This window comes from Podarcis filfolensis (genome assembly GCF_964270895.1).
Source record: "Podarcis filfolensis genome assembly, chromosome: W".
NCBI lineage: Eukaryota > Metazoa > Chordata > Lepidosauria > Squamata > Lacertidae > Podarcis > Podarcis filfolensis.
Window position 1 is genome coordinate 28,610,516 of NC_139619.1, and position 20,775 is coordinate 28,631,290.

The following is a 20,775-nucleotide window of genomic DNA, read 5'->3' on the forward strand; positions in this document are numbered from 1 at the left end:
GTAGCTTCGAGAACACTGTCCAACCATCTCGTCCTCTGTTGTCCCCTTCTCCTTGTGCCCTCCATCTTTCCCAACATCAGGGTCTTTTCCAGGGACTTTTCTCTTCTCATGAGGTGGCCAAAGTCTTGGAGCCTCAGCTTCAGGATCTGTCCTTCCAGTGAGCACTCAGGGCTGATTTCCTTAAGAATGGATAGGTTTTGATCTTCTTGCAGTCCATGGGACTCTCAAGAGTCTCCTCCAGCACCATAATTCAAAAGCATCAATTCTTCGGTGGTCAGTCTTCTTTATGGTCCAGCTCTCACTTCCATACGTCACTACTGGGAAAACCATAGCTTTCCCAGCAAAATATCAAAATACACCAGAACAATGAAAAAACAGTAATAATAATATACCCCCGCTTATTATAGCAATGTGTATACAGGAACAACAATGCGATGTTTCAGCAGCAATATTATCTGATACTAAAACTGAAAGTTATGATACATTTACAGCTCCATCTGGATGGGCTCATTTTGTTGATTTGCCTATAGATTTGTGGCGGAGGTTGGCTGGGGCAGGTGGGGACAGCCTTTCCACTGTGGAGTTTGTGCTTAACTTATGTGGATGGTTTTTGAATCTAGTTGAGCTAAACCTAGATGAAACCACCCATTTCCCTTGGAATGCCAAGTAATAGGGGGAATCTCCACTCCAATTAACTATAAGGGAGAGAAAAAAATTTGTCTGAATTTTGATGAAAAAGTACCCAGTTCACACAATTTGAACCAATAACAGTATCCTTCAGAAGGATATTGAGAAGCTGGAACAGGGGCAGAGGAGGGCGACCAATGATAACGGTTCTTAAGACCCAGACTTAAAATGAATGTTTGAGGGATTTGGTGATGTTTAGTCTGGAGAAGAGGAGACTGAAGTGGCCATATTCAGATATCTGAAGGGCTGTCACATGGAAGATAGAGCAAGCTGCTCCAGAGGGCAGGGACCAAACTATCAGATTCAAGTTACAAGAAAGGAGATTCTGCCTAAACATTAGGGAAGAATTTTCTGACTGTAAGAGCTATCCAACAGTAGAACAGATTTCCTCAGAAGGTGTGGACTCTCCTTGGAGGTTTTTAAGCAGAAGTTGGATGGGCATCAGTCATAGATTCTTTAGCTGAGATTCCTGCATTGCAGGGGGTTGGACTAGATGACCCTTGGGGTCCCTTCCAACCCTACAAATCTGTGATTCTAAGTGAGTTGAAGCACAATTATCTTTCAAAATTTGTACTTCTCTGAATTAAGTAATGCGGTTCTCCATCCAGTGAGTACAAGAATGCATACATTAGGAGGAAGTGTGCCTAAAAAGGCATGCATTAGTAAAATTAGATATAGAAATGCATTCTGTTTGGGGAAACTGATTGCAGGAATGTTTTAAGTTCATCAAAGGTGCATCTAAAAATAGTGTTTGTTAGGTGAAATTCACAATTAAATGCTGATGAATTTTCATGAGGATTTCTTATTTTTTACTTGTGGAAACGTGGAAAGCTGAATTTAATATTAGAAAAACACAAAACTGAAATTGACAGATTCCTCTCATTAGCCCCAGCCAACATGGCTAGAGGTCCACAGCGACGGGAGTTGTAGTCAGATAACATCCATTGGCAAGGCTGTGCAAGGAGCAAAGTTAGTTCTTTGCATTTTTTGCTTTCTTTTAGGTAGGGTTAAATGTCCTGCACACCCAGTTATTGGGACTGAGGAGGAGAAGGAGAAGGAGAAGGAGAAAGTTGCAAGCCTGTTGTGCTGAACTGACATCTAGGCAGGCAATTAAACAACATCTTGTTTTCCTGATGATCTTGGTGGTGGTTGAGGGAGGGGATAGGTCAGTCACTGTGACATCTGAAGGGTGTTAACCTCTTATTAACCCCTTCAATTTGTGAAAGGTTTCGATTGTCATCTCCTGGCCCAGCTTTGTCCCTTCCCAATTGTCGAGGGGACACATCCAATCTTCACCAAATAATTGTGCCCTCTGCAACTCTTCCCCCCCACCCACCCCCGGCTGCAGTGGCTGCATCCATAGCAGCCTCTCAGAGAGACTTGTGGACATGTTTCATTTTGAGTGATCATAACAGCACAAGAAGAGGCTGCTGGATCAGGCCAGTGGTCCATTGAGTCCACCATCCTGCTCTCAGAGCAGCCAGTCAGATGCCTAGGATGGGAAACTTTGGAGGCTGAGCAGAGCCATCCTGGCTAGAAGCCATTGACAGCCCTCTCTTCCTCCTCCATGAATTTGCCCGGTCATCTTTTCAAGCCATCCAAGTGGGTGGCCATCACTGCCTCCCGTGGCAGGGAGTTCCATAGTTTAACTTTTCTTTTCTTTTCTTCCAATATCTTCCAATATTCAACTTCATTGGAATTCCTCCACACCATGTGTAATTTTACAAGCTTCTGTCATGACGCTTCTGACTTGCCTTTTCTCTATAAACTAAAAAGTCTCCAAAGTTACAACCTTTCTTCATAGGCAAGTCACTCCATCCAATCTATCATTTGAGTTGCCCTTTTCTGCACCTTTTCCACCTTGTGGTTGGCATCCATCTGTCTCGAGAAGGCAAGCTGCTTCTTTTTAGCAGCACCAAAGTGACCTCCCTGGGATGCAAACCCAGGCAGTGTGTCTGGAGGTTCTGGGCTGCCCAGATGATACTCTCAGCCTGCTTCCAAAGGAGAGCAGAGCAAGACGTTTGGCACCAGCTTGGCTGCAGGAGTTGCCGGAAGGAGGTGTGCAAGGTGCCACACTCCACATTTGTGTTGGGTTTGCTCCTTAGCCTTTTTTCCTCCCAAAGATATCTTGCAAGGCAGCAGATGTTTAAGATCAGTTTTCTTTCTTCTAGATGGGCTCCCTTCCCAGGTGGACAAGCCCCACCTACCCCTCACTTTCCTCTGCAGCGCAGGCAGAAACTGCCTTCTTGACCCGCTCTTGGTCTCATCTGTTCAATGTGTGAGAACCTTGTCTTCGCATGCAGGGGAAGTTCCTAACTCACTGAGGGTTTGAAACCCATTAGCTCCCCTCACCTGATTTAGCCAGCCAGTCGAAGCTATTGCTGCTGGGCTTGTGGCTCCTGTCTCATGCTGACAGCTTCTGGAAGCCACAGTTGAGAGCTGAGTGCAGGGTGGGGACCAAAGGGGGATGAACTACCTCAGAAGGAGCATCATGTGTTCCCCCCACCTGAGGTACTGCCCCTCCCCTAACATGCCATACACCCCAACTCTACACTGTCCTTTTTTAAGATGAGGCAACCAGTATTCCAGGTGCACAGCGGCAGTATGGTACTGGCAGTTTTATTTTCTTTCTTTTTTTTTAACAAATTTTTATTGACTTTCCAACATGAATTGAGACACTTCACAACTAACAATACATAGACAAACAAACAAACATATAAACACGTATAATTTCATAACCTTTTTTTCTTAAGCCTTATTTCAACGACTTCCCCATACCTCCCTTTCCTGCATCCCTATTTTAAACATTTTCAGCAACCCCTAATTTCAATTACTTATGATTCAATTTCTTTGATCCTTTTTCTCTTACCCAATCATTTATCGCTGCAGTTCTGTTTTACATTACCCATGACATTTTAGCACTCATTAATTTTACAACAGTTCTCTTTTCCTTGGTCGCGGATTCTGCCAGTCATCTCGGCCAGTCCCATATAGTCTATCACCTTCGTCTGCCACTCTTCCAGCGTGGGTAGTTCTTGTGTCTTCCAATACTTTGTTAAAAGAACTCTTGCTGCTGTTGTAGCATACATAAAGAACGTCCTATCTTTCCTTGACACCAATTGGCCTACCATGCCCAGGAGAAAAGCCTCTGGTTCTTATGAAAGGTACACTTAAGGACCTTCTTAATTTCATTATAGATCATTTCCCAGAAGGCCTTGATCCTTGGGCACGTCCACCAAAGGTGGTAGAAAGTACCTTCAGTTTCATTACATTTCCAGCATTTATTATTGGGCGTATGATAGATTTTTGCAAGCTTGACTGGGGTCATGTACCACCTATAAATCATTTTCATAATGTTCTCTCTTAAGGCATTACATGCCGTAAACTTTATACTGGTGGTCCATAACTGTTCCCAGTCAGCAAACATAATGTCATGACCAATGTCTTGTGCCCATTTAATCATAGCTGATTTAACCGTCTCATCCTGTGTATTCCATTTCAACAGCAAGTTATACATTCTTGACAAATTCTTAGTATTGGGTTCCAACAATTCTGTTTCTAATTTTGATCTCTCCACCTGAAAGCCAATTTTCCTGTCCTGTTTGAATACTTCATTTATCTGATAATAATGAAGCCAGTCTCTTACTTTAGACTTCAATTTCTCATAGCTCTGCAATCTCACTTTCCCCTCTTCTTGTTCTATAATTTCCCAGTATTTTGGCCATTTAGATTCCGTATTAAGTTTTTTCACTTCCTTAGCTTCCATTGTTGACAGCCACCTAGGGGTTTTGTTTTCGAACAGATCTTTATACCGAATCCAAACATTATATAATGCTTTCCTAACAATATGGTTTTTGAAACCTTTGTGAATTTTTACCTTGTCATACCATATATATGCATGCCAACCAAACCTGTTATTAAACCCTTCCAGATCCAAAATGTCTGTGTTCTCAAGAAGTAGCCAGTTTTTCAGCCAGCAAAAAGCCGCTGATTCATAATATAGTTTTAAGTCTGGCAGGGCAAACCCCCCTCTTTCTTTTGCATCAGTTAATATCTTAAATTTTATTCTGGGCTTTTTGCCCTTCCAGACAAATCTAGATATGTCTTTCTGCCACCTCTTGAAACAGTCCATTTTATCCACAATCTGCAATGTTTGAAACAAAAACAACTTTCTCGGCAAAACATTCATCTTAATAACAGCAATTCGGCCTAACAAGGAAAGTCTCAAATTTGACCATATTTCTAAATCTTTCTTAACTTCTGTCCAACATTTCTCATAATTGTCTTTAAATAAATTCACATTCTTAGATGTCAAATTAATCCCCAGGTATTTCACTTTCTTTGCTACCATTAATCCAGTTTCACTGTGGAACCTCTCTCTTTCAGCATCTGTTAGATTTTTCTCCAGTACTTTCGTTTTCTGTTTATTCAGCTTAAAACCTGCTACTTGACCAAATACTTGTATTAGCTCTAAAACTCTTTTCGTACTAGTGTCTGGCTCTTGTAAAGTTAATACTAGGTCATCTGCAAACGCTCTCAGTTTGTATTGTTTAGCTCCGACCTGAATCCCTTTAACCAGCTGGTCCCCTCTGATCATGTTTAATAAAACCTCCAAGACAGATATAAAAAGTAATGGGGATATTGGGCACCCCTGTCGTGTCCCTTTTTCAATAGCAAATTCTTCTGTAACCACATTATTTACAATTAGTTTAGCTTTTTGTTCAGAATAAATTGCACCTATACCATTCTCAAAACCTTGGCCTACCCCCATCCCTTCAAGATTCTTTTTCATAAAGCTCCAAGAGATATTGTCAAAGGCTTTCTCCGCGTCCACAAATATTAATACTGCCTTAGTATTAATATTAGCTTCTAATAATTCCATAATATCTATTATGTTTCTCACATTGTCAGATAAATGTCTTCCTGGAAGAAAGCCCGCCTGGTCTTTATGAATCTCTCCCATCAAAACTCTTTTCAATCTTTTTGCTAAAATGTCTGCAAAAATTTTGTAATCCACATTAAGTAATGATATAGGGCGGTAGTTCTTAATCTGGTTCTTTTCAGTCTCCGATTTTGGTATAAGTGTAATATACGCTTCTTTCCACGATTCGGGTGCCTTCTTCCCCTCTAAAATTTCATTACAGACTTCCTTCAGCGGTTGTACAAGCCATTCTTTCAAAGCTTTGTAGTATCTGGAAGTCAATCCATCTGGTCCTGGAGATTTTCCCAATTGCATATTTTGAATGGCTCCCTCTATTTCTTGCTCAGTTATCTTCTGGTTCAAAATCACTTTACTTTGTTCAGAAATTTTTTGTAATCCATATTTTTTAAGAAATTCTTCTATCTCTTTTTCATTCACCAGCCCTTGTGCGTAAAGTCTCCTGAAATAACTCTGAAAACAGTTTCTAATCTCATTTGGTTTATAAATATTCCTTCCTTCAACTTCTAGGCTTGTAACCATATTCAGTTTTTGTCTCTTCTTCAATTGCCATGCCAGAAGTTTCCCACATTTGTCTGCCGATTCAAATGTCCTTTGTCTCATTTGTTTTATCTTCCATTCTATCTCCTGATTCATCAGTTCCATATATTGCCTCTGATAAAACTTAATTTCTCTCAAAATTTCATGTGACTTTGGCTTTGATCTCAGTTTTTTTTCTCCTTCTTTTCTCCTTTCCAGAATCTTTTCCTTCTTCTCATTCTGTCTCTTCCTTTTTATAGCATTCTGCTGAATCAAAAATCCTCGCATGACGGCTTTACTTGCGTCCCAAATTACTCTTTTCTCCACCTCTGTTCTCAGATTTATCTCAAAGTAATCCTTCACCGCTTTCTGGGCCTTTTTGTACACCTCTTCATCTCTAAATAGGGAGTCATTCATCCTCCATCTGAAGGAGCCAGCTGTTGTTAAGTTCATCTCCATCTTTACAGCATTATGGTCGGAGCAAGTCTTTGGGCAGATTTCCACTTTTTTTATCTTTGGTGCCATCCCACTAGTTACCCAAATTTGGTCAATTCTAGTCCAGGTCATTTTTGCTTCAGAGAAGAAAGTTCCCTCCCTCTCAAGAGGGTTCCTTGTTCTCCAAATGTCAATCAGGTCCATATTATCTGTCATTTCAAAAAAAGTCTTTGGTAGTCTCCCATCCTTGGAAACCACCTGTCTTTGTGCTTTATCCATATTTGTAGAGACCACTCCATTCATGTCTCCCATCATAATTACATTGTAATCCAGATAGTCCATTAATATCTCATGCAATTTCTTGAAAAATTCTGACTTCCCTTCATTTGGAGCATAAATTCCTATTATCAATAATTTTTCTCCTTGGACTTGTATTTCAATTGCCAAATATCTTCCTTGTTCATCTTTAAAAATTAACTTAGGGGCCAACTTTTCCTTTGCATAGATCACCACTCCTCTTTTCTTCACTTTATCTGATGAAATAAATTCCGGTCCTAATCTTTTATTAATAAGTAATTTTCGGTGTACTCTGGTCACGTGGGTTTCTTGCAAACAAATCAAATCCAATTGTTCTCTTTTTAGAATATGAAAAACCTCACGCCTTTTTCTGGGAAGATTCAGTCCATTAACATTCGAACTTAGAAATTGCAGAGCCATCTTGTTATTTACTTAATTGTTCCCCCAACTGCCCCAAGCAGTTGTTCTTCCTCTGTCGGTGTTTTGAGCCCAAATGTTAAATTTGAAATATCTGTTACTTCCTTTGCATTTGTAGGTTCCACCACTTCCTTCAAGAAGTCCTCCTCGTTCCTTCCCAAAAATTGTTCTTTGTCTTGCACTGTTTTTATTTTAATTTTCTTTCCTTTGTAGTTAAAAGACAAGCCTTGTGGAAACTCCCATCTAAATAGTATATTATTCTTTCTCAGCAGAGTGACCAAGTCCTTGTAATGAGCTCTCACCTCCAAAATATATTTAGGGATGTCTTTATATATCTGCACATAGGAATCTTCAATCTCCAGAGTTCTTTGAAAGTGTAGATTTAATATTTTATCCCTCTCCTCCTTCGATCTTAAAGTTATCAGGCAATCCCTTGGACTCTTTCTGTTTTGTCTCCTGCCCAATCTAAAAGCAGTTACTATCTTGAATTCTTCCTCCTTCAAATTTCCCTGCCAAAATTCCGAAAACTCTTTTGTGAGAAAGTCTATCAAATTATCATTTTCACTTTCTGGAACCAGTCTCAGTCTCAGATTCCTCTCTTTTCTCTGCAATTCCAATAAAGACAGGGCCGCCTCATGCTCATCCAGCTTTTTGCAGACTGGTACTAACTTTTCCTGTGTAGTTTCTGCAGAAATTTTTGCCTCTTCAGCAATCTTTCGAATTGTAGCATTTTCTTCAATTAATTTATTTATTGTCTCTGTATTGGACGTGACACTTTTGGTATTTAAATCTAATTTTGTTGACAGTTCTGTCAGCTGTTTGGAATTTTCTGTGCTCTGCTTAGTCAGAGCTTCCAAGGCCTCATTTATTTTAACTAATGCCTGTGTCACTGGCTCCATAGATATAGTTGTCACTTTTTCCTGTCCAACTGCGCCTGCTGGAGTTGAACCTGATATAGAGCCCCTTTTCTTTTGTGCAGCTTTACTTTTAGCTCTTGTTGTTATCTCTTCTGCTGGGCCACTCATGTCCCAAGGTCTTTCCCACAGGAATTGCTTTTAAATGGAAAACTCCACTGGCTTGCTCTTTACAATCTAATTTGTAACTGTTTCCCTACAACCCTCTAGAGGGAGCAGTCCAAAGTCCCAAATACAAAGAAACAAGGATTCACTTCAAAAGTAGCAACAAATTTTCCAATATGTTTCCAATAGTAGAACTGTCAATTAGTAACTTCTGCAAAGTCCCAAACTTATAACAAATAAAGTCCTCACTTTGTAGTAAATAGGCAAAGCACCAACTTTATAACAAATCTCTAATGGCAGTTCTCAGTCCCGGTGACTTACTTTCCAGGCAGTCCTTCCCAAGGATTTAAAATGGCAGAAAATTCCACTTCTTTACTTCTTTCATGCAGGTAATACAAATTAAATCTCCCCCCCCCCGGCTCCTGCTTGCTAAGGGGGGGGGGGTTCAGATTCAATGTCCGAGTTAATCCGTTTTAAAATTGTTTCCTGTCAAATTGCAGCTTTGTATTTCGTTGCTTTAGCTGTCATGCAGTCCGGAGAAGGCAGACTTCCTTACTTTTTACCTTCCCCGTTTTCAGCCGAATTTCAAGGGTTATTTTAAAATTGTTGTTCAGTCCTACTCACGAGTAATCAAATTGAGTTCCAAATATCAGGAAGGAATCGGCGCTCTCCGTCCATGGCGACGCGGCTTCACTCCACGGGCTGGGTAGCGACTCTCAGCACCACGCTCACACCCGATGCCGCTCCGGAGCCTTTAAAAAGGCTCCTTTGCAGTAAGGGGGGGCGCTTAAGGTTGTTACGAAAAAGGAGCAATGCTGCTGAGTGCTCCAGATGGCTGGAAAGCCAAACATGATGTTGATGTTTTGAGACTGTACCGTGGGAAGAAGGGACAGTCTATTATGTGCACTGAGCAACGGATGTTAGCTCAGAGTGTCACATGACCCTGTACTGGAAGTACATGGGTGGAGTTTTTCTCTCTCTGCAGCTGGGTATCAGAGGGTACAGACATGTTTTCTCTGTACTGCTGGAACGACAGAAATAAAGACATGTAGATATATTTCTGTCTGTCTCTTTCCCCTCCCTGGGAGAGGAGGGGGAGGAATGGTGTGTTCTTCTTTCACGTTGGGAAGAATCGCCGATTGGAGACCTCCCTTGATCCTGCCGGGAGTCGCAGACAGGAGGTCACAAGGATTCAAGCCGGGCACCTGGAGGGTGGCCAAATTCCTCTGACTGACAAGGCTTGATTCAACATATGGTAGCAGACGCTGCTGGTTATCTGATCCATGGGAATCAGCATGAGAGGTGAGAGGTTGATGGATCGTGTGCCATCCTCTGCACCAAGGAAAGAAGATAACGTCTGCAATTGCAGCCAGAGGCTGAACAGACGGCTGGACACCAAGAGGGGGTGTTTTCCAAGCAACGGAGCCCCAAAAAGGTATGCTGAATATCGGGCTAAAAGTGTGAATGCAGATTGATTTATTCTCTGGTTCACGAGAGCTGCGTTTGGAAAAACAGCTCTGAAAGAAAGGCTTGCATACCAGAAATTCTTGCGGCGAGATAAGGATGAAGAGGTATGCACAGTTGCTAAGCAACGACAGTCAGGGCAGTGGAAAACTACTGACACCTGGGGCTGGCTCAGTCAGAGCTGGGAAAGCGAAAGTTGTTTTGACTTTGAGACAGCTTGGAGATTGCCTGCCTGAGAGAGAGGCAGAAAGACAGCTCAAAAAGGAGCTTTTGGATTTTAACTAGCTCGAATGAGAGAGCTGAGGCTTGGATTCAAAATGGATGCCAAGGACAGGGGGAGGGAAGAACGGAGTTCTAATTCCCCCACTGATGTTGCTACTGGAGAGGATGCTGTAGCTTTGAACGTTGTCCGATGTTACAATTGCGGACAGGCTGGGCATCTTCAGCGGAGCTGCAAGAAGCCACGCCAGCCAACAGGAGCGAAGGGCCGCTCAGCAAAGCCTGAGGCGTCAGGCAAAGGTCATACCAAGCCTATGGTGGAACCTGCAAGGGCTTTGATGGCGAAAGGAACCACGCCAGATGTTGGGAACGCGTTTATTATCGACACTGCAGCGACGGTTCATATGTCCCCACACAGAGGACTCTTTTCATCGTTTAAGAAGCAAAGCTTCGCTGTGACACAGGCCAACGGTCAGGAGCTGGAAGCGACCGGAAAAGGGACTGTCTATCTTAAGAGTCTGAACTTGACAATAAACAATGTTTACTTGGTTCCTGAACTGAAGTTCAATCTGCTGAGTGTTTCGCAGATTGCAAAGAAAGGACTGAAACTGTCCTATGATGATAAGAGCTGCGAGATCTTCAAAGATGGAGAGTTATATCTTTCTGCCAGACAGAAAGGTGGACTGTATTTGTTGGACTTTGACCAAAGTGATTACATGGAATGTAATTCTGAGTCTAACTTGATTTCTCTTGCAGGTGTGACCAAAACAAGCGCCAAGAAGGTGGCCAGGGTCAACAGAGCGTTTCAGCGGGTGTATGCTGATGTGATTGGTCCTCTAGAACCATCTAGAGGCAATGCAAGATTTTATCTTGTGTGTGTGGATCATTTCTCTAACTTTGTCTGGGTTTATGTGTTAAAGAGGCCACAGGAAGCCTTGGAAAGGTTTCAGGAGTTCTGTGACAAAGTTAAAGATATGCATGATGCTAACATTGATTGTCTTTTGACAGATAAGAAGCAGATTTTTCTTTTACAGGATTTCCAGAGGTTCCTGCAGAAGAAGGGGATCAGACACAAGATTGCTGTTTCAGCGGAAGCGTGGAACAGGGGTGTCTGTGTAAAAGTGAACAAAGAATTGCAAAAGGGAATGAATGCGCAATTGCTTAGTTCACATCTGCCACATGAGTTCTGGGCAGAGTCACTCATGTCGTATTGTCATGCGTGGGTGAGAAAGGTTTCGAAAGAGTTGGGAAGTTCTCCTTTTGAGAAACTGTTCCAGAGAAAACCTTCTGTTGCCCATTTCAAGGTTTTTGGGTCTCATGTGAGGACAGAAGCTCCAGGTGGAGTAAAGAATGCCAGAGGCATTTTTGTGGGATATGAAAAGGGTCTCTACAGAGTAATTTTGTCTGAATCTGGTCAGGTGATTCTCACAAAATTTCTAGAGAGTGCTCCTGAAAAGGAGAGAGTGATAGCACACACATTTCCCACAGAGGACGATTCAGATGATGATGATGATTTCACAGAGTACAGTGGTACTGAGAGCGACAGTGATAGCTCAGAGAGCTCTGTTGTCACAGTCATTGAGAGGAAATCTCACACAATGGATAGACCTTCACAGGTGAAGGATGAACCACTGTTTACTGTTGGAACTGGTTCTCCTAAGAGTCCGGAGACTGAACCAGTGAGCAGAGAGGATCAGCACCTCATACGCAGGTCTGAGAGAGTCACAAAGGGTGAACCACCCAAAAGGTACTCAGAAGAGTATGCTAACTTAGCTGTTGCATGTGTTGCTGTAGTACACAACCGAGGACAGGTTGGAGCTGTGTCTAAGTCAGAGACAAAGACACAACAGAGAGTTGCTAGCCAAGGTAATGCAGATGCACTCATTCCTTGGAGGCCAGACAACCAGAGAGGTACACTGGGGAAACCAGTGGCGGGTAGTTCCAAGGGTGGAACTGAAACAACAGGGGAGTGTTATGTGTATAACAACTGTTTGTTTTCTTCTCTGGATCACGCTATGCTTGCCGCAACACGCATTGATTCTTTTGGGGGAGGTTGTTACGAAAAAGGAGCAATGCTGCTGAGTGCTCCAGATGGCTGGAAAGCCAAACATGATGTTGATGTTTTGAGACTGTACCGTGGGAAGAAGGGACAGTCTATTATGTGCACTGAGCAACGGATGTTAGCTCAGAGTGTCACATGACCCTGTACTGGAAGTACATGGGTGGAGTTTTTCTCTCTCTGCAGCTGGGTATCAGAGGGTACAGACATGTTTTCTCTGTACTGCTGGAACGACAGAAATAAAGACATGTAGATATATTTCTGTCTGTCTCTTTCCCCTCCCTGGGAGAGGAGGGGGAGGAATGGTGTGTTCTTCTTTCACGTTGGGAAGAATCGCCGATTGGAGACCTCCCTTGATCCTGCCGGGAGTCGCAGACAGGAGGTCACAAGGATTCAAGCCGGGCACCTGGAGGGTGGCCAAATTCCTCTGACTGACAAGGCTTGATTCAACAAAGGTGCCCACCGAGCCTCCATGTTCACAGGCTTCCGCGCCTGTGATTTTAGGGGTCCCCGCTTCGCCGTAGCGGTCAGACCCGAACTCATGGAGCAGTCTCCCTGAGCGGAGCTCAACGGGAGACCGCCATTGAACGCTGGCGCCAACCGGAAGTCCCTGGCAGTTTTATTTTCACTCTTATTCCTAATGATCCTTAGCATGGAATATAGCTCTCTCTCCCTCTCTCCCCCCCCCTCTCTCTCTCTCTCTCACACACACACACTGCAAACAGCAGGCTGAGCACCTGCAGACATTTCTGCGGCTTGGAGATCAGGTGCTTGGGAAAGCCTCTGCCTCTCCTCTGCCTTTCCCCCTTTTTGTGGCTGCTCTCAATGGTGCAGAAGCAAGGGCAGTGAAAGCAGTTGGCAGCCCCAAGCTCCACAGGGCTCTCCTTGGTTTGGGAGCAGAGGCAATGGGTGACCTGTGCAACGCCCAAATTCAGCACCCCCCGCCTCCTCTACATAGTTGCAGTGTCCCCAACGGTGCTCTGCGCCCATCACAACTGAACTGGTCCTGCTCCCCTAAACCTGCCTCTGGCGGAGGCTGCACGTCTTCCAACACACACAGACCCCGCCCTCCTTTGGAGGCAAAACTGGTGTGTTCAAAACCCTCCTGGTGACTTGCATGGAAGAATTTGGCTTGAGATTTTCAAATCTTGTGGAGTTCTTGATTCATGGATAGGAGGGCTATTGACATCTACGTGCCACGATGGCTCTGCCCTGCCTCCACAGTTGGAGGCAGGAATGCTTCTGAATGCCAGTTGCTGGAAATCACAGGAGGGGACAGAGGGCTGCTGTGATTGAATCCTGCTTGCTGGTTTACCAATAGATGCACCTGGTTGTCCACTGTGAGAGCTGGATGCCAGACTGCATGGGCCCCTTTGGCCTGAACAACAGGGCTCTTCTTGTGTCCTTGGCCTGTTCCACTTGCAGTTCAAGGCACCCATTTCCTCTGTACTCCCTGAACTCTGTAGCACCCTTGTTACACAAGCCAAGCACGTTACCCAGACCTTGAAACAATTTGCACCTCTAAATAGCTACTTGGGACCAGTGCTCTTTGTGTTGGAGTGCTGTGCACCAAAGGTCATCGGTCAGAGTGACATGGGCTTGTAGGTGTCTCTCACCCCCCAGCCTAATTCCTCTTGGAAAGCTTTGATGCCAGAAAAGATACTTTCTGTAACTACCAAGGAGTTAATTGTCAGCTTCAAGCAGTGGAGTTCTAGCCCACATTGCATCCTGCTGTTATGAAGGTTTCCAAAGACAATTAAAAGCCCTTCTCCTTTCCCCACTAGCCCCCCCCCACACGGATTATACCTCTTTTTGGCTGTGAACCGAGGTTCATTGCCTAACACCATCAAGCAGCAGGCTCCAGTAGCATCATGTTTTGATTGGTGTGAGCTGTCTCTGCTTAGGTCTCCTGGATGAGATCTGTGCCTTGGCCATTAGCATGAAGGTCCTTAAAGCAAACTCTCAGTCTGCATGTGCAAAGAGGTGATCTCATGACAAAAAGAGACTGTGGGAATTGCACTTTGTTCATGTTCATTTCTTCCTTGTTTGCACCATGCACACACTTTGAAACTTTGTTTGCACTCTGTGGGCTGGAAGAGATAGTGCTTTGCTTACACCCTTGTAGGACAGGGAGGGAAGAGGAGACTCCTGGCAAGGTTGAAAGAGAAAGTGGTAGTCTCTGAGGTCTGGGTTGGCTGGCTGCAGATTCAACCGCTGTACTTGGGGCCCGTCTGCCTAGACTCATGCTCAGTTGCTCATCTGCAAAATGGCAACAATGGGGGCCTATTTCCCCTCTAGGTTTGTTAGGTGGGCAGGCGTAATTAACGTCTTTGCAAATAAGGAGCACGAAGAAGAAGAAGAAGAAGAGTAGGAGGAGGAGTTTGGGTTTGATATCCCGCTTTCTCACTACCTGAAGGAGTCTCAAAGCGGCTAACATTCTCCTTTCCCTTCCTCCCCCACAACAAACACTCTGTGAGGTGAGTGAGGCTGAGAGACTTCGGAGAAGTGTGACTAGCCCAAGGTCACCCAGCAGCTGCATGTGGAGGAGCGGAGACACAAACCCCATTCATCAGATTACCAGTCCACCACTCTTTTTCTTTCTTTCTTTCTTTGCATCCTGACTGCATTTTATTAAAGGATGTATTTTATCATTTTGGATCTCTCACCTGCAGGCATTTCTAAAACATGCCTCAGGAAATGTGAACTTAGAAAGCAAAGGAACCCCCTATATTGAGAATGCCAAAAAACCAAAAAGTTTTGTGAATGAACTTAGAGCCAGTTCTGTATTTCAATATATTTAATCATTTGAAATACACATTATCTTTAGGACCCACATCCAGACCCCAAACACATACTGCTCTTAACCACTGGCCCTCTGCTAGCAACAGGAACTGCTTGAGTGGGGCAGCTCCTGGGATTATGCATTGGCTGAGGCAGGAATGTTGAGTCTTGGAAGTCTCCTGCAACTCCACCTCCCATTCCCTGAGTAATCTTTCTCCTGGCTCCTGCTTTATTGCCACTCTCTGCTGGGGAATCCCGGTGTCCTCTGCTTCCCTAGTTCCACACCCATCTTTTTTCTATTATAAGTGCCTTGCACAATGGGTGCAGAAGCCAGAGCTCTCGGGAGGAAGCGTAGGGCTGTGTGTGTGTGTGTGTGTGTGTGTGTGTGCGCATCTTCACAGTCCATGAAATGCTCTGCTCACTTTTGCCAACACTGTTGTTACGGAATTGAAATGGAGGAAACTGGCAAAGGAGTTGATTTTAGATTATTGTTAAAGCTAGGTAACTTCCCTGAGCTGTCAAGTCGAAAGGATATATTTATGCTTAATATTTGTAACATTTAACAACTTGAAAGATGTGGGGCCCCCCCCGTAATTTCCACAACACTGTCTGTTGGAAAAACGCCCCCAGGAAGGGTGCCACTCTCTAGCTGGAAATTGCCCTCAGTCCAGAGAGACGGGTAATAAGCGACCCCTCCATCCTGAGAATAGCACACTCGTCTTCTGGTATCCCATCACAGAAGAAAGAAACAGTCAGCAGTCTACACACTACTTTATTTACAGACTGTACACGCAGCTCTCATCCAACATGTCTGCTCTCCTGAGCAGCAAGCACAGAAGTACGACTCAACACCCGCTTCACTCAGAAGCGAAAGTAACTCTCCAGTTACATGAGAACAAGCAGAGACTTCCTGTCTCACGCTCACAGACATCACATGATGTCAACAACCATTGTGCTGCTCCTCGCAGCTGGTGAGATATAAAAATCCCAACACTGTCAAGGTGTCTGTTGCAGGAGAGTAGCAACATTTTGAGGAAGCAGGTGGACTGAGGGGAGCTTGAAAGAGGGTCAAGGTAGCAAGTAGCACTCTTTTGTGGGGCAGAGGGAGAAATGAGGGAATGGCATAATGTAACTTTGTCCAAACTGACACTGCCCAGAGCTTTTGGGACTATGACAAGCTTGATTGAGAGTCAGTTTTACTTTCTCTGCTGGATTTTGGATTTTGCTGTGGTATTTTTGACTGTCCTGTGTTTCAGCTGAACCCTTCCCCCCCAATAAATTTTTATTATTTTCTTTACACATCCTTTCTTTCAATACATTAATCAACATATAAACATTTTTGCTCTGCCGAGCTTATGACTTCCCTCCCTCCCTTCAGTTGGTATCCCTTATCAAATCCATTTGCGTATTTTATCTTTTCACATCTTCTATCATCTACATTGTAGGAGTTACTTCAGTCCTGCTAGTGTCTTTAGATTTATACAGCTGTCCTTTAAATATACAATAAATTTACTCCAATTTTCCTGGAATCTCTGATTGTCCTGATCCCGAATCCTTCCGGTCAGTTTGGCTAACTCCGCATAGTCTGTCATCTTCGCCTGCCACTCCGCAATGGTAGGAACTTCTTGTGATTTCCAATTTTGGGCCAACAAAGTCCTTGCAGCAGCTGTGGCATACATGAATAATCTTTGATCTTTTATCTTACAGGTAATCTCCTTTCCCATCAAGCCAAGTAGAAAAGCCTCTGGCTTTTTGGGGAAGGTCTATTTTACTATCTTCTTAAGTTCATTATAAATCAACTCCCAAAATAGCTTCACTTTATCACACGTCCACCACATATGGTAATATTCTCCATCCACTCAGCTGAACCCTTTCGGGGGGGTTGGAATAAACTTTTTATTCTGCTTTGCCCAGAGAACTATACAATGGGACAATTCACAGTTATCTAAGTACGTACACTAAAATAATAATAAACTGCCCTTCTTACTGAACTGTTCCTTTTTTGGGGGGGGGTCCCCCTGACACTCAGTTTCACTTCTGTGTGCCATCCTCAGTTTCACTTCTGCCTCCTAGACTGAAGACTGTTCTCTGCGGGTGGTGTCCCTGGAGAAGCTGAACCCCTGGCTTGGCTGTGCTGGCAGCCGCCTTGGGCAGCGGGGATGCCAGGATTTGCTTTGCATTTGAGGGCGTGTTTGTGATGACCTGTCCTCCTCGTGGAGGCATCTGGGTACTTATGGGCAATCTTGCTATACTTGGTGCGGTATGTCCTCACTGAAACGTTTGCAGGTACAAACTGCTTCCTTTCCAATCAGTGCCTGTCCCATAACTTCCTGCTGAAATCCTGCAACATTGCATACCACAAATGTTCCTGTTTGCTTATTTGTTTGTTTTGTCCCACTTTTGTTGAGCTATAACACAAGAGAGGCCCCTCCAGGTGTCAAAAATATGGGAACTTTCGGAGAACTTTGTCCAGAACAAATCCACCACTAATGAGCTATTACTATTGCAGAAGACACCTGACAGTGTGTGTGTGTGTGTGTGTGTGTGTGTGTGTCCATCCCTGGTTTGGAGAGGCCCCAAAGTGTTTTTTGGGGCGTTTCATGTATTCAAAGCACATTTTGCAAGTCTGGACAGAGGAAGGGCCACAGCTCCGGGGGTAGAGCACCTGCTTTGCATGCAGAAGTTCTCTGGTTCAATCCCCAATGGCCTCATCTTGAGGTAGGGCTGGGGTCACGCCCTTCCTGAGACCCTGGAGAGCCATGGCTGTTGGAGGTGCACGTACTGTGTCTTGGAGGGCAAAATGTATCGACAGCAGCCTCCTGAGAGACGCTGGCCTTTTTGTGTGCAAACAACGGGGTGGTTTTCCCTCCCTCCCTCAGGGATGTTGGACGGGGGATGTGCCCAGCAAAACACTGTGTTGAGAACTGGGCAAGATGCTTGGCCCAGGAAGGGACTCAGATAAGAGTGCAGATGAGCCAAGCAGCCATTGTTGCTCTCCCGCTGTGGGCTGTGTTTGCTTTGCAGCTGGGTGGTGGGTGGTGGGGTCTCCAAAGCCAGCCTTGCTGAGCTACCCCCACAAACTGTCCCTGGAGCTCGAGGAGGAGGTAGGGAGGCTGAAACAATTCATTGCACTTCTCTCCTTCTTTCCTGCCTTCCTTCCAAGAGAACCTTAAAGGCCAAGAAATTTATTGCTGTGACTCCAGCTCACTCTGCCAGATGCCTGAATTGAAATCTTAGTTGGGGGAAACGGTATGGTGGGAGCAGAATGGCAAGGAGATGCAAGAATTAGTCAGTGACACTTCCGCTTGAGGCGCCACGGAAGATGGCTGACAATACCATCGCTCCAGCTCCCACGAGGTAATTAGAGGCTGAGATGGGAGTAATCAGCCTCCCGAATTCTTCCTGGTGTAAGGGAAGATGCAGTCTCATCCGCGGATGCCCAATAAACTACCCCCAAGTTCGTAAAGAAGGAGGGGGTGGGGGCACTGGATGGAAAGCCCCCAAGGGAGTTCGGTGTGAGCGCACCAAGTTCCATTTCTTAAGATGAAAATTTGGATTTAAGTTTTCGGATCTCCTGGACGCTGTCCCCGCAAGCGCACCAAGTTCCATTTCTTAAGATGAAAAATTGGATTTAAATTTTGGACATGCTTCAAGTGAGGAGGGGGAAATTAATCTGCCAATTAAGCCAGCCACTGAGGTGCCAAGAGTGATGGAGAGGAAGAAAGAATAACATCTAAGAATAACATCTAAGTTGGTATGTTGGAACGGAATGGAAAAGGAGGGGGGGTAAAGCCTTTTTTACTATGATTTATTACAATACCTGACAAATCCCCTCCCCCCCAAGAACTGTTTACATTATTTACAGCAAGTGAGATTGGAAAATATAAACTGTGTGGAAATAACAATACTATATAATTAAAGCTTTTGTTTGTTGAATTGCTTGGAAGAAGATAAAAGACCCTCCAAATATTGATATTAGAAAGAAGCAGGATCTTGTTAGCCGCTGGAGAGACTTAAAAAAACTTTGGACGGATTATGAGAAGGGTGATGAGATGCATTATTTAAATGAGATCCGCCATTATGGGATAAGACCGAGCTGCAGAGATAGTCATAGGGGGAGGTGAGCTCTTAATTTGTTATTATATCTGCACTTTAAGTCCGATTTGGCAAATCTCCCCTGGAAAGGCTAATGTTTGATGCAACCGGTCTGGGAAAATTAATGAGCAAATGCCTAGATTTGATTTCATCGGAACTGAGAGAAGATGGCGTCTGCCAGCAGCGAAATGACTTTTGGATTGATTTGGCATAAACACCAGCGTGTGAGGAGATACTGTAGCAATAGGAGAGTCAAGTACACAAAATTCACACAGAAACACATCATTGCTTACTTCATCTCGCCTGTGGAAACAACTCAGAGGCCATGAAAGAAGGAAGTTTAACAACAGGAAGATTTAAAGGAACTATTGGAAACTCAAGGCAGCAGAGATATGAGATGATCAGAGCCCCCCCCCCCCCCAACTTGAAGCATGGGAAGTCCCAATAAAAATTTATAATTTGGCAGAATATTTGGACTATATGATATGTATTTGTATAATTTGGAATCTTTAATGTGATTTGATTGGATTGTTAAAATGGAAAATTTGATAAAAAATTATTTAAAAAAAGAATTAGTCAGTGACAATTAAGGCTTAAATATATGTTCAACTGGCACACCTTTAACCTTTTACAGTAGCAGGTTGGTGATAATTGACCTAGAAGCCACTGAAGGACACTTTGCATTTGCCCCATGGAGTTATGGCAGGGCTGGCTCCAGGTTTAAGTGGGGCCCATGTGTTTGCTGGTGGGTGGCCTTCTCCATTGGTGGCCCAGGTGGGCTTACCTGGCTGTGGGGACCAGCCTTCTAAGCACCTCTGGTTCTTAGGTGCTTTTAAAAGATCCCAGAATGGTGTTAGGTCAGGTGCTGTGCACAATTTTTTTAAAAAGTGGCTGTATGTAGCCACAAGGCACCCATCAGTGTGTCTGGCTGGGGGCAGGGGGGAATTACAGGGTGCATGGTAGGCAGGCATCCTCAGTAGGTCTTGCTGAAGTCCTGGGGCCCTGCCTATAAAGTGAGAAAAGAGTCCTTACATCAGATGCATAGCCCTGTTGCCTCTCGTTTAACTGATCTGTAACACCTAGCAGGACCTGGACCTGGAAAGGGCCCCAGCTCAGTGGCAGAACATCTGCTCTGCATGCTGAAGGTCATGCCACACTTGTCAAAGCCCTGGAATATCCAAATGACGCAGACCATTGACACCAAATGCCCCGGAGTTCCTTCTCCTGCTTCATGGAGCCCGCCTGGCTCCCTGGTATACGCCAGAGCTTAGGAAACAAGCTAGGAAGTGGCTTGAACATGAGTGGAGAACTCCAGTCAGATTCTTGCTCTTGATGGGGTCACAGTCCTTCTGAAGAAGCAGGTATGTAGCTTGGGGCCCTGGATCCATTGCTGTCACTTGAAGCTAAGGTGGCCTTGGTGGTGTGGAGTACCTTCCATCAGCTTTGGCTGGTGGCCAGCTATGTCCTTATCTGGACAGGGAAAGCCTAACTTCTGTCATCTATGCATAGTTCAGCCTCTGAAGATGGTTTGGAAACTTAAGCTAGTGCAGAGTTTGGTGACCAGGTTGCGCTCACTGGGACAAGACAATTTGAGCGTGTTACACTGAGGGTGACCCAATGGCACTGGCTGCCAGTTAGTCTCTAAGCCTGATTCAAAGTGCTGGTTTCGGCCTCTACAGCCTGAATGGCTCAGGACTGCAGTACCTCAAGGACTGCCTCTCCCCATATGAACTAACCTGGACCCCAAGATCATCCTCTGAGGCCCTTCTCCATGTGCCTCCTCCTTGAGAGGTCCAGAAGATGGCAACATGAGAAGGGGCCTTTTCTGCAGTGGCTCCCCATTT

General features: G+C 44.5%; 1 protein-coding gene across 1 annotated transcript in view; it reads left to right on the plus strand.

Moving 5' to 3' along the window:
* The window catches only part of LOC310753835 (steroidogenic factor 1-like), a gene marked incomplete at both ends in the record, with an annotated part of 61,939 nt that overhangs the window by 25,605 nt on the left and 15,559 nt on the right, over positions 1 to 20,775 (plus strand). The window lies entirely within an intron of this gene.